Consider the following 14435-nt stretch of genomic DNA (forward strand, 5'->3'; position numbering starts at 1 on the left):
GAAATACACTTATTGCAGTTTTATGCAATATAAATCTTTTTCTTTTCATGCTAATGGAGTAACAATCAAAACTGAACTTCTCAAAGAAAATAAACAAAAGTTATATTTCATTAATTCATGTTGTGCATCACGAAATTATGTAAACTACTTACCTTTTTAGTGTTATTAAACTGTTGGTTTTTTGTTTGATCCACTGCTATATTTTTATTAAGAAATTGGATGATTTATAAGGTTCAAACTATAGGCTACAACATATTAACATACAAAAAATACAATTATTTGTATATTAACATTTTATTTATATTATTCTGAGAAAATGAATATCTAATTTTTATCTGTACAATGAACTGCATTTACGATACTGTACAATTTGTATAGAGTCCGAGAATTAGGAAGAGCTGTATCAAATTCTTTAACAAAGTTATATGTGTTAGGGGAAAGAAAATTAATTGTTACCGGTAAGTTTTCATCACACTGTTTCTTTTGCTTCTTACCATTAACCTTTCATATGTCTCTTGAGAAGAGATACAAAAGTCTTTGAAATGGAATGTGACATATCACAAAACTAGTATTCAAACAAAGTTTTCTGTTTCACAGTTTCCAACACATCTTTCAAATCACCCAATGATTTCACCACTCGCCATTTATACTGTTGCAATGTCTTATTCTCTTCTTGTACACAAAACTATTCTTTCCTTAACTTCCTTATTCTTCTTTGACACAATCCGAATTTCATTTTCAGTATCAGCTTCCAATGACATAATGGAGGTCCCAACTTCGTCTACAACTGTCACAGTAGAGAGAGGGAGAGAAAGATTTCAGCAAACTTCCATTTTACTTTTCTTCTTTCCTGAAAATAATAATTCATATAACATAACGAGCCTACTTCATACACAGTAGCAAATAGATATACCAATATTATTATGGTTAACTATCAGTGTAATGCTCTTCTAACTTTTGTACAGACAACCAGTGTTCGAAATGACAGCCACTTCAGGGTGCAAATATATACAGCACAGCCCCCTTTCTGATACACATATGGTAAGGTCATGCGATCCATATCCTCCTCCTTGAAGTGACTGGAACAAATTGTGCTGCAATGACAACATGAGGTGTCCGAACAGCTTTAACCTCAGGATCCTTTGGAAAGTTGTAATACAAGTTAAATTTAAGTATTAATAAACTACAGACAACTCCGGATATTTAAGTATATAATGTCATTAGTTGATCATACATACCTATGAAGGTTATTCCAGGTAAGTTCTTGGACTTCTTATTTCCTCTGCCATATAGCACACCGGATCGACATATTTAAATTTATCAAAATATTACTAAAAAATTTAAAACAACAGAACTACACCATGAAAATATGATAGGTTAAATTAAGATGGCTACCGCGCAACACTGGCAACTATTTTCTATTCTGTACTCTTTGGTTCGATTACACATTTCTCGGTGCTGTGTGTGGACAATGCTGTCTCGCCTCGCTCACGTATTTCTCGGCACACATTTCACATTACACATCTCTCGGTATAGTGTGTAACCGGCCTAAACATCTTTAGAAATGGAATTACTTCACAAATGTAATTTTCTAGGGGACACCTCAACTTTTGTACTCACTGGCTGCTGTTATTTCATAGCGATATGCACTTTACAGCGATATCTCAACTTGTATCTATTTACTAATCCCTCGTTATATCGATATACATCTAATCAGTGATATTAACGTTATGATGCGAATTCAGATTAGCAAGACAGAACTTCGACATATAATTCACTATCGCGTATTCTTTCCCATATTACCCACATTTATCATTTGCACTAATTTTGAATTACTTTCATTCATTTATAACTACTGCTTATATTTATTTGCATTTCAAATCACTTCCATAACCTTCTCTAATCAGAATTAACGTACTCTACCAACTATGTAAATACAATAGACACGACCATAGGTAAACAAACAAAACATGATGGATTGCCTACATGTAAATAATAAATCCTGGTGGCTGTCATTTCGAACACTGGTTGTCAGTACAAAATAGTACAGTAACGTTGACTCATATTTCTAAACGATATGACAATAACTTAAAATGTAAATAAATGTTTACAATATGCAAAACAGTAAGCCATAGCGGTAAACACATTAAAACTCTATCTCCATCTGACTTCATGGTTCCCCAGATCCCTTCTCTCAAAATGTTCTGCGTAATTTTTACACAGTTTTATTACATTGTTCTAGTACGTTTGTTACTGTGACTACGTAAATATGTACATAGCGAATGCAGTCAATTAATACCTCACAAGACTTCCGTAATCTTACTTAATGGAACCATGGTTACTTAAGACAGCTCACAATGAACATTTTTCCTTTTCGAATCTTTATACTACGATTCACAGTGAATGTAGATTCAATGACACTAAACTTTTGGTGCCGTTCCGTTACTCTCATCGCTGTCAACTATCGAAAGTTACGAACTTTAATTAATTACCGAAAGCATATCAATCGACACACCCATGGCTAACTGCTTTAATGTAGTATCAACCACTGCTATTAGGGCCTATCTGGTACAGATTAAAAAACTGTAATTAACTTCTTTATATTATCTCGATACTCAACAATATATAATTCTCATGTCCCGTTCACACATATGCGTCGCGGATCGTTTGATTGTTTCTAATCTGTAACGTTTCATAGCATGTCACTTATTTACCTCCCGATATTATTACGTATGTTTTTATTTCAGCAGTATTTGCGGTTTTATGCCATAAAGAAATGGATATTTCTTCAGCAAATTAATCAGTTTTTCACAATCTTTTTCAATCCCTAACCTCTAAAGAAGTTAAGACGCACAGATTGGCTACATAAAAACACAGCTGACTGTTATGTCAACAATTCAGCCTCTTAACGGAAAGAGCCGAGCATCCACCCGACAACTTTCGACTCTGATGCGCCTTCAAAATTATACTTCCTGACGAATACCGAAAGCACCGCACCGCAGTTAACCATTTAAATACATTACGATGCTGCAGCGCGACAAGTAAGTGTGAAGGGGCCATAAGACTTTCTTGGTCTGGCCAACTCGTTGGTGTACAACAAACACTTCTTATTACGAGGATGAGTCAAAAAGTACCTCAATGTATAAATAAAAAATTAGACTCACATATTAGATCGTAGTATTACACATATACAGTACAGGACTTAGTTGATTACTTTTAATTTTTTCTTTTAATCTATCACAATCAATCTTATCACCGTCCAAACGACATGCTACAAGTAAACACATCAACAACACATTACTCAGTAATAAGTCACAGGAGATCACAGGTTCTTATAGCAAAATACTCAGCCAACATCCCTGAACAACCTGTGAAAGTTTGTCTGTAGAGTTCTGGTTCACCCTGTATAACAGGAACACTTGCATTGAACATAGTGGGGACTATGTTGAAAAGTGATGAAGTATTTGGAGTCTTATTGTACATATTCAAACAAAGTACCAGTCAACTATCCATTGCAGATATGAGATGAAATAGATCAGTCATATAACTGTGAGAAAGACAATGGACTGTTTTCGTGATAGGCAGGGACATTGCTTGGCTGTGAATGGTTTTCATTTTGAGCATCTGTTAGGTTAGTGAAAGTGTTTTGTTTACTTTCGTGACCTACTCAACATGATTTTACATATGGGTACTTATTTGCCTCAACTTTGGACTCCACGAAACAAGTGTAATACATAGTTAAAATTTCTACGTATTCATATGTAAAATTTCATGGACATTCGAAATATGTCAATTTCAATATAGGTTGCCATTTAAAAAAATTAGTTCACTGTCACACTCTGTATGCCTGAATAACTTTTTTCGACGACTGGTATCTTATTGTCTGGTTTATCTGTAACAACTTTTGTATAATTTTTTATATAAAATTAGAATTTAGCAAGTTTCTAGCAATATTCCATACTTATTGTTCACTCTCTATATAACATACGTACATACATTATATCCAGCCGTCATGTCATATTCAGTATACATAATACAATTTCAAATGATATCCAACAGTTAATAATAATTATTAATTAAAAAAAAAACAATCTTATATTAGACCACTTAAATCTTCAACATTGTATATATTAGAATGGAAAATTTCAATATTGTCAATAAGTTAATATAACATTAAAAAGAAGACCTCTGCCATTGGTTTAATAGCAATTATCTTTCTCCCTTCCTACACAGGCAGTAAACTTTATTTTCATAAGCAATTAGATGTTGAGTTTAATACAGTCGACAATGTATTTTTACTCTCTATCTAATTCAGACTGAAACAACTATATGTATCTGTAGCAACCTGTTAACCTAAGTGACAATTACTTTATTATACTAGACTATCCCGAATTGCAGGTCCTCCTGAACTTGTGGTCAGCACAACTCAGATCTACCATGAAGACGTCACAGAAAAAGTGCAACACAAGGAACAGATCTCCAGTCCCGGGAATTGGGCCGTGACGCATTTTTTTTTATTTCCGTATCTGTACAATAAATAACACTGCAGAGTGAACCGTAATTAATGCCATTAATTTCAGGGGGTTATTCTTTGAGATATTTCAAACAAAAAAGTTTTATAAAAAACATTTCATAACGTATTTTGGGAAAGCAATTGATTTCATTCCCAATATGCTCAGTCAATTTAAGAGAGCAGTGTATTATGATAATAAATGATGGGAAGAAGATTAGTTTTCTCCTTCGAATTCGCACAAATTTGATCCGAACAAATGTCACATTGTAAAATTCCTTTGCATAATGAAGAGTTACATTTGTTCCGATCAAATTTCTTCACCTTTAAAGAACAAAACTAAAATTCTTTATAACATTAATTAGGTATAATACACTCCTCTCTTAAACTGAGTATATTGGGAATTAAATCGATGGATTCTCCAAAGCATGCTATAAAATGTTTCATAACAAACAATTTTTATCTTTGAAACAAAGTAAAATCGTATTAAACTTTTTCGTTTCAATTATCTCAAAGAATATCCCCCTAATTACATTACTTATGGTTCACCGTGTATATATGTCAGAACAAAACCTACATATTGCACTCGATATTTCAATCATGCAAAAAAAAATTTTAAATTTCAGTTGCATAACACTCCTTTCCAACAGGCTACCAACAATGAACAAAATCAATGTCACATAGATCTTAGAAACTTTACTGTAATTTTGTGTGGCAATTTATAATTTTCAATACTAGTGACAGATTTTCGCATTAATATTCTGCTACTTTATAGGTGTAACTCCATCACACATTACTTCTTTCCAAGAAATGTTCCTTGTAGTAGCGTGGTATGGAAGGGACGCCTTCCTACAAGTTCGTAAGTATAATAGTAACTGTAACCTTAATATGCGGTGAATAGGGACGAATTTTTATTATATTTTATTTGTTTGTCTCAAAGAATAAATATAACAATGAGTGTGTTTATTTGTTCGCTAATTACGAATAAAAACACAAACATTCTTATTATTATATTTAGTCTTTGACACAAATAAAAAACAGCAAAAATTCGTTACTATTGACCCCGTATTATGGTAAATCTAAACTTCATTATAAGAGAAAAGTGCCAACCCTGATCGAAGGCAACTCTCAAAAGAAGTCTCATAGAAGTCAGTGGAACAAAAGAAAATTGTCTCTCCTATGGTGAAGTTGTTTTGGAGAATTACGTAATATAATTTTACATAACCTTACAAATTTTCAGTCTAATGAAAGTGAATAAAATCAAGGTTGAAGTTAGGTTAATGTATAGTTCATATTTTAAAATGTAATAACCATTTTATTTTAAGATTATAACATGTCCAGAAACCTAGATCATATATGTAACAGATAACTCCTCGCTACGTTATAATCGGCAGCACTTTGACAAGAACAACCGCCAGGATCGCCACCCGTCCGCTGTAAACGAACACGAGATGGCAGCACAGTTGCTAATGCAATTCAAATGGGAATTATGACGTGACTCCTTATGTAATAACTAGATGGCAGCGTAGTATAAATGACAAAAATTGTTAACCTCAAAGCCTATAAGCCCGACATATCTGTTACATATATGATCTAGGCCAGAAAGAAAGAGTCTGAAGAACTTATAGGCCTACATCAAGAAAGAAAAGGCTTTCGTTACAGAGCAGCTTACAATAAGCAGTGGTTAATATGTACAGACAATTAAAGGCTGAAGCGGAATAGGAAGATAGCCTATCTGCCAAACCAAAGTGGCTCTAATGACAAGAATTGCAAATCTCTTGTAAGTAGGCCTACCTATTTTTATAGATAATATTTGACAGGATCAGTATACATCTTATTCCATAAGGATGCATCCATGATAGTGTGTTAAAAAATATTTGCAAATAATTTAACATACGAAGACTTTTTTGTAACCTAATCTAATGCAACTTCATTATAAACTAATGCTTGTGGTTGAGTTTACATGCAACTGAATCCCACAACAAAAGGAGACGAGATCAGTTAATGGTAAATATAATTTCTATAGAATCTGAGTAATGAACTGTGATGTTAAGTTGCATTATTTATGTTTAAATGTGAATTTTGTAGACATGGCTGAGACAGAATGGAGTACCACTGCCAGACAATGCAAACAGGAATAAACGACACTTGAAAAGGTAATTCTCTAAATGTAAGTAATTCATAACTAATTTTTTTTTGTCTAATGGTGGCTAATTGACTGTTTGCCATTCAGCCATATGAAGCGAGTTGTGTATACCAATTTATCAACACAATCATTGCCCAAGATAGGAGGCTGGTCTTCAATACACCAACCTCTCCGACATCCATTTTGCACAACGACTTGCAGCTGGACAGACACATCAGAGGCCACCATTAATTCAGAGGAAAGTGAAAGTGTCTGATAATGAGATGTCTTGTATCAGTACCACTATTTTTTTCACAAAATATGATATAGCAAAGAATTCTGTACCTTCAGAAGCAAAGAATTCTGTGAGGGTGGTATTTTGCTTCAAAACTTGCCAGATCCTTGAGATAGATTGCACTGAAAGTTTGGCTTATTTTCAACATTTCTGTTTCAAAGCCTGATGTCGTATTTTTACATACCGGTACAATGTTATTTATGCAGTATTAATTTTCACTCTGTGTACAACGTAATATATTGTGACAGCGACGTGAGATTCGAACTCACGACCAGCGTCCCGCAAGAGAGAAGATCGCGCGGAGCACTTTGGGATGGCGCGCGGCAGAGAGGGGAAAGGGCCAACGCGGCGAGAGAGTGGAGAGAGAGTGCGCGCGCATCTGGTGCTGGTAGAGAGGAGAGAGCTCTGGATTTTTCTGGAGTGCCATCTCTAGAGACGCGTGGAACTTTCGAGGCTACGTCGCTGTGGTTATAAATTAAGGACGCGAAGGAACGACAGCAGTTTTCAGTTGATTAGTCAGCCAGTCAGTGAGAAAGCCAGAGCAAGCAAGCCAGTCTTGTGTACTGGAGTTCGACTCGAGTGTGCGTCCGCATCTGCGTCAGCATCCGAAGGCCTGAGTTCGAGTGCAGTGGACCGCAGTTGGAGGGACCTGAGTTCGAGTACAGTGAACTGTCTCTGGAGGTCTGTGGTTCGAGATACTGTGAACTCGAGTGACTGAGCTAGAAGAACTGTGAACTGAGAACTGATAGTTCTGATTTGTAAATAGTGCTTTGTAAATATTAGTTAAGATTAACAGTTCATTGTTGTTCGTACTAGTCCAAGTAAATTGTCATTGTCGTCGGTGGAGTTTTATAACGAATATTGTGTTGAGTGAAAATCCAATTGTTGACGAGAGAGTTTAAGGTGAATTGTAGAAAGGAATTATTGTTGGAAGAACAAATTACATTGTTGTTACTAATAAAATTCACATTGGTGTCAGAATCGGGACATTATCGACAATGGAGAACCTACACCAGATCCTGCAAGCCATCGCGGAAATGAAAGCAGAAATGAAAGACGAAATGAACAAGCACATCAGTGAGTTGAAGAACGATATAAGTGAAGTGAAAACGGAGATGAAAAGTGACATAAGTGACGTGAAAGCAGAAATGAAAGACGACATGAACAAGCACATCACTGAGGTTAAGAACGATATAAGTGAAGTGAAAACGGAGATGAAAAGTGACATAAGTGAAAGGCGACATAAGCGGAGTGAAAGGCGACATAACTGTGAACTGAGAACTGATAGTTCTGATTTGTAAATAGTGCTTTGTAAATATTAGTTAAGATTAACAGTTCATTGTTGTTCATACTAGTCCAAGTAAATTGTCATTGTCGTCGGTGGAGTTTTATAACGAATATTGTGTTGAGTGAAAATCCAATTGTTGACGAGAGCGTTTAAGGTGAATTGTAGAAAGGAATTATTGTTGGAAGAATAAATTACATTGTTGTTACTAATAAAATTCACAATATTTTTGATTCTAATTTTAATTTCCCCCCCCCTCCCCTCCTTTTTCTACTGATATTTACATGATTAATTGTCCAGTCCAGTGTTGTTATACCTGGGACAGAGCAACTAGAGCTTCAGTAACGTCACTACAGAAGAGCCCGCAAACAGCAGAATTGTTCGTTGCACTACTAACTGAAAACGTTGACCACTTATTTTCACTGATCCAGCTGCGCTTTCACAATACAATAACTTCCGTTCAGAAAATGTTTTGCAGATGAATGGTACCGTACCTGCTAGTGCGGTAGGAGGGGGTGGTCGGACCACTTAAAAGTAACGGTCTCCAAGCCTCTAGATGTTCTGTCCCCGGTGTACCATAATGTCCACTATAATTCCACTAAAAAGTAATTCAGTTACTGTTAAATGGGGCTATGTATAATTACTTTCTTATATAAAACATGCACAGATCCTCTTTTAACATTGATAATTTCTGTGTTAAACCAAATTCTATCTTTCTTTTAGTCTCAAAGCATCCTATGATGCCAACGAACATTATCAAGAGGTTGGTTAAGGAAGAGGACGTCTGGAAATTTGGTAATATAATGACTAATTTCAGAATTATTGGCTGATGCAAATGCTGGAGTAAACATAATATGTCTGTCCAAAACCATAGTTATTTTCTCTTTATATCACTTTGTGTTTTTCAGAAAAATAAAACAAGTGTGCTGTTACTCAGAAAATAATATAGTTGATTGTTAATTGTGTATTTTTGTTGTTGCCTAACTGTGATTTATGTTAAATTGTATCATAAAAAAATAATATAAAGTTATTTGCAACCTGTTCTTTGTCGAAGTATTCCCTTAGTCCTGAGGCAAAAGTCGGGATATTGAAATTGTGTAATTCTGATTTAATATATCACCTTGTCAGCATTCCATAATGTTATACAACAACGTAATAAATAAATATATAATTACATCACCCTTCTCCATTAATCGTGAAAAAATAAAAATACTTCAGTTGTCCTTTCATTTGGTTGAAACGAATCCTTATTACACAAAATTAAAGTTTAATTCTTTTTGTATAGAGATTGGTCGTGAAAAGTAAGTATGATTTTTAAATTTTCATTACCTGGTTAGTTAAAAATTAAAATTTCACAATTCCCATTTTACTATTTAATTATATTTATACATACGTATCTATATGTATCAAAGAGGAATAAGTTATGTGCAGCAAAAGAAATGCAAAATAACAGCGATGAATGTAATGTAGTTTTAAGAAGAATAAGTTTTTTTTAAGACATGACCGTTTATATTGCTGCTCAAATTTGATTTAAGGCACATAATACCATCTTTTGTGGCATAAACTGTTTTCTTTTTCCTCAGAGTTTGTTTTAATCTGGTGATCGACAATTTTTAAATGCTCTCCACTGACAATTTGTTCAATTTATGGAAAAGAATTAATATTAGTGCTTTACGTTCAAAGTTGGTAACACTGAAGTACAGCCATCTTGGATTTTTTAGCACCTAACCATATGTTGTGCCGACTATACTCACATGTCATATGCTATAACCAATTCCTCCACAGACTCCAGATTATCAGCATCTCCATAATGTCTTCTTATCCTCTTGTTTATTCTAAATTCTCTGTAGCTTTCTTGTAAACATGACCTGCTTCCAAGTCTGGTCCTGCCTGGATAATTTTCCAAGATCTGCAACATATTCACATGGCTATAATTTTCATCTTAAGTCAACAAGCAATTTTAATATCTTGGTCTCAAAAAATATTAGGGATGCTTTTCGAATCAGTGCTGCTAACATTTTCGGTGGAGGTTGAATACAACTATACCAATTCGTAGCATACATGAAATCAATGAAAGGGATAGAGAAAATGTATAGCAAAGAATTGAATACTACAATGTAAGACCACAATACATTAACAAATTAAGATTGATAGGACATACGACGTGAATGAAGAACCCCTGGGTACTGGAGAAAATGTGGGGAGGGGAATTTCACTCTAGGAGACAAAAAACTAATGCTGGTCAAGGACAACATGCATGTAGTCTAGAGCCACATCTTGATGTGATAAAACAGAATTGAAAGCCAAGGAATGGAAGAGAAAAAAATGGAGGCACACAGCAGAGTCTAACTTCCACTCTGAGAAGTGGAGTCAGAAAAGAAGAATAAGAAGGAAAATTAATTTCAGAGTGTAGGTATATAAGGCTATAATAAAAATTGAGGGAATGAGCTCAAAGATTTATAGTACTCACAGTCATTATGCTATAACCTATAACCATTTCCTCTCAGACTCCGGATTATCAGCATCTTCATAATCTGTCTTCTTATCCTCTTGTTTATTCTAAATTCTTTCTGGCTTTCTTGTGAACACCTTCTGCTTCCAAGTCTGGCCTCCCTGGATAAGTTCTCAAGTTCTGCAACATATTCACACTGGTTCAATTGTGTGCAAAAACGGCATAACTGCAGCATTTTTATTTGGGGGGGGATGGTCTAAAGAATTTATGCTATTCTTATTTAATGATTGTTTATAGAATGGGAACAGATGCATTATAGGGGCCACCCATCACACATTATACGCAAAAAAAGGTCAGCGGAAGTAATGGTTCGATTAGCGTTTTTAGCATTCGATATTTGATAAACATTAAATGCTACAAAATTAAAAAATTAAATAAAAAAATTTAAACAATTTGTTACTACTGACGTGATTTTAGTCACTTTGTATTATATTTTTGGGTGAATGTTACTTATGTCCTGCCCACTATAGGAGACATAGGCCAGTTTTATACTAATCTTAAACATATTTAGTATAACTTGTTGCTTGTCAGTCAATGCCTACTGACAAATAAAAGCAATTGACAATAGATATCTCAACAATAATTTGGTCCAGGGAGCATTCTCTTTTGGCACTAGGATGATTTATGTAACATGTTTCTAAATTAGTCTTTTAAATACCGGTACATTGTTTAAAAAAATCACTGAAAAACAAATGTGAATATAGGAAGTGGAGTACGAAATTATTATTAATTTTTGGCATATCATTTTTACGTAAATAACGACAAATAAAAAGGGATTATTAGCAAGTACATACACTGCGTTTGTCAAATGCGCATCACTATGCTTTCGAAAAGTCACTTTTCAGTGCCTGTCCACCCCGCTTTTTTTCCATCATGTGCTACACGTTGGATCATCATCGGGGCTTGTAGCCCCGAAACCCCGCTTTTTACATCATGTGCTACACGTCAGATCATCATCGGGGCTTGCAGCCCTGATACCCCGCTTTTTACATCATGTGCTACACGTCAGATCATCATCGGGGCTTGCAGCCCCGATACCCCGCTTTTTACAACATGTGCTACACGTCGGATCATCATCGGGGCTTCCAGCCCCAATATCCTGCTTGCTACGTACAACATAATTATACTGTATTATATTATTACCCATTTCAGCGAGTACTGACAGCCACTGCAAAATACGATAATTTGGTCCAAGGAGCATTCTCTTTTGGCACAAGGATGATTTATGTAACATGTTTCTAAATTAAGTCTTTTAAACACTGGTACATTCTTTAATAAATCACTGAAAAACAAATGTGAATATATAGGATGTAGAGTGAGTATGAAATTATTATTTTTTATTTTTTGGCGCATCATTTTTACGTAAATAACGATAAATAAAAACTAACATGTCACATAACATTATTTTAAGAAATACAGGAAACAAGCATCAATAATATTCACCATTCTTAATGATCTTGGGATAGAAAAAAAAACGTATGGAATAAAAATTGGGTCGGGCGTAGAAATTGGTTATCACTATTTTACACTAAACCTTGTTTTGAAATTAAGACTAGTATTGTCTCATAAAAAATCAACAAAAAAAATTTGCGGATTATCCACAAATAAGACAATTTATAAAGAAAAAGAGTTGCACTATTTCTCATGCGTTGGGATGGCGTCGTAGAAGTACATTCTTGACATTAAAGGCTCACGCGCATTAATACGTAACAGATGACAAGCGCGGAACTTTCAACATCAATTTTCAAACAATCATGGATGTTAGAGGTATATTAGATATTATCCAAACCTTTTCATAAGGCAATGAGAACACGTTAAGAACTTTACAAGATATGAGATTGATAAGAAGAAGAGTATGTAGTTTCCTAGTACCTGATACTCGTTACATAGGTCGTTTTTGTGTTTACACAGTAGCTGATTTCTGAAAAGAATTTTAATAGTTTGTTACTAGGTGTGTTTCTAGACAGTTTGTAATATATTTTTGGTCCAGGAAAATATACATTTTTTATGATTATACAACAATGGCTGACTTAACAGCTTATGTAGCGGGTATCGGGTACTAGGAAACTTCCGAAGAGTGAGATGCAAAGTTAGAAATTGTAGACGATATTGCTCTCTCGTAAGAAAAAGTGACAGCTATTTGGGATGGAGACATACAGGAACATGACCCAACATATTTATGAACAATACCGTAATAGCCTACAGTTCTATTATTTCTAATTCATACACCAAAATACTGGCCTTCTATGCCCAAGGTTGCGGGTTCGATCCCGGGCCAGGTCGATGGCATTTAAGTGTGCTTAAATGCGACAGGCTCATGTCAGTAGATTTACTGGCATGTAAAAGAACTCCTGCGGGACCAAATTCCGGCACATCCCGCGACGCTGATATAACCTCTGCAGTTGCGAGCGTCGTTAAATAAAACATAACATTTTTTAACATACACCAAAATTGCCTATTAAAATTATATAATGCAAAGTTCGTAAGCTATTTAAATAATTTATTTCTTTAAAATAAAAAATACACCCTTGACCACTGTCAAACCTTAAGGGTCATCTGCGCATAAGTCTACAACTCTTCCCAAAATCATGTCGAAGTAACTCCTTTTCTTTAAAATGTCCATTCTTTTCTCTTCGACACATCGCTGTTGAAAGTTCCGCGCTTGTCATCTGTTACGTATTAATGCGCGTGAGCCTTTAATGCCAAGAATGTACTTCTACGACGCCATCCCAACGCAATGAGAAATAGTGCAACTCTTTTTCTTTATAAATTGTCTTATTTGTAGATAATTCGCAATTTTTTTTGTTGATTTATTATCAGACAGTACTAGTCTTAATTTCAAAACAAGGTTTAGTGTAAAATAGCGATAACCAATTTCTCTGCTAAATTAGGCCTAAGCTATTATAGCTTATGTGGCTTAATTAGTCTCTTTGTACAAATTGCAACTTACCTTTCTTAAGGCAGGGACGTTATAATTGTTGTTCATAATCTCCCAGTCTTCGAATCATACACTGATGCTTGTTTTCAATATTCTGAGTTTCAAAATGTAACTCGCATACCTGGGAAACAAATTAATACTCATTAGTTTTTATTTCTCAAGCTGTACAATATATCACGTCTTGATGTTGCATAACCTCTTATTTAAAAGTTGGTGATGCACATTGAAACACTATTTACAAGATAGGGGTTTTAAATTGTTTGCACAATATTATATACGTATCTTACATTACTTACACTTATTATATTTACTCGTACATTAATCACCAGCTAATACTAAATACTTACCTCACATTTAGTTGGGAGAAAATGATCTCGATGTAGCGCCTGTTAATTTTCGGCGTAAATCTTCGTCCTTAGGGAATAAAAATACACTGACTTTCGAACCAGTTAAATAATTGCCTTTAGAGGCAGGTATGCAACATTTCCGTGGCATATTCTTATATTCACACGTAAATATACACAAACAGAATTCGAACAACAACATTCCATTTACTCGCATGATATGGATCCAGTGTTGCCAACACATAATATATTGTATCCCCGTAAATAAGTCTAAACACCTGGAAATCCGTCAGAATCAGTCAAAATTAAAAAGAAATAAGATTCACTGAATATATTTATATACAAATAAAAGAAAATATTAACGCAACTTCCTTACTAATTTTAATTAAAATAATTATAATACATCCACTTCATCGGCCTCTTGTT

At 34.6% G+C, this 14435-nt stretch overlaps 1 long non-coding RNA gene across 2 annotated transcripts; it reads right to left on the reverse strand.

Moving 5' to 3' along the window:
* Positions 1–278: 278 nt before the first annotated feature.
* On the reverse strand, positions 279–14238 carry LOC138714917 (uncharacterized). 2 transcript variants are annotated; one of them, XR_011336115.1, is made up of 5 exons: positions 14013–14238; positions 13678–13786; positions 10686–10847; positions 9970–10124; positions 279–850 (listed from the first exon to the last, which is right to left on the reverse strand). It is a non-coding gene; the product is annotated as an uncharacterized lncRNA (long non-coding RNA). The 2 variants fall into 2 exon arrangements; XR_011336116.1 differs by lacking the exon at positions 13678–13786 and having other exon boundaries at positions 14013–14237.
* Positions 14239–14435: the final 197 nt, after the last annotated feature.

The sequence above is a fragment of the Periplaneta americana genome, chromosome 15 (assembly GCF_040183065.1).
Source record: "Periplaneta americana isolate PAMFEO1 chromosome 15, P.americana_PAMFEO1_priV1, whole genome shotgun sequence".
NCBI classification, from domain to species: Eukaryota; Metazoa; Arthropoda; class Insecta; order Blattodea; family Blattidae; genus Periplaneta; species Periplaneta americana.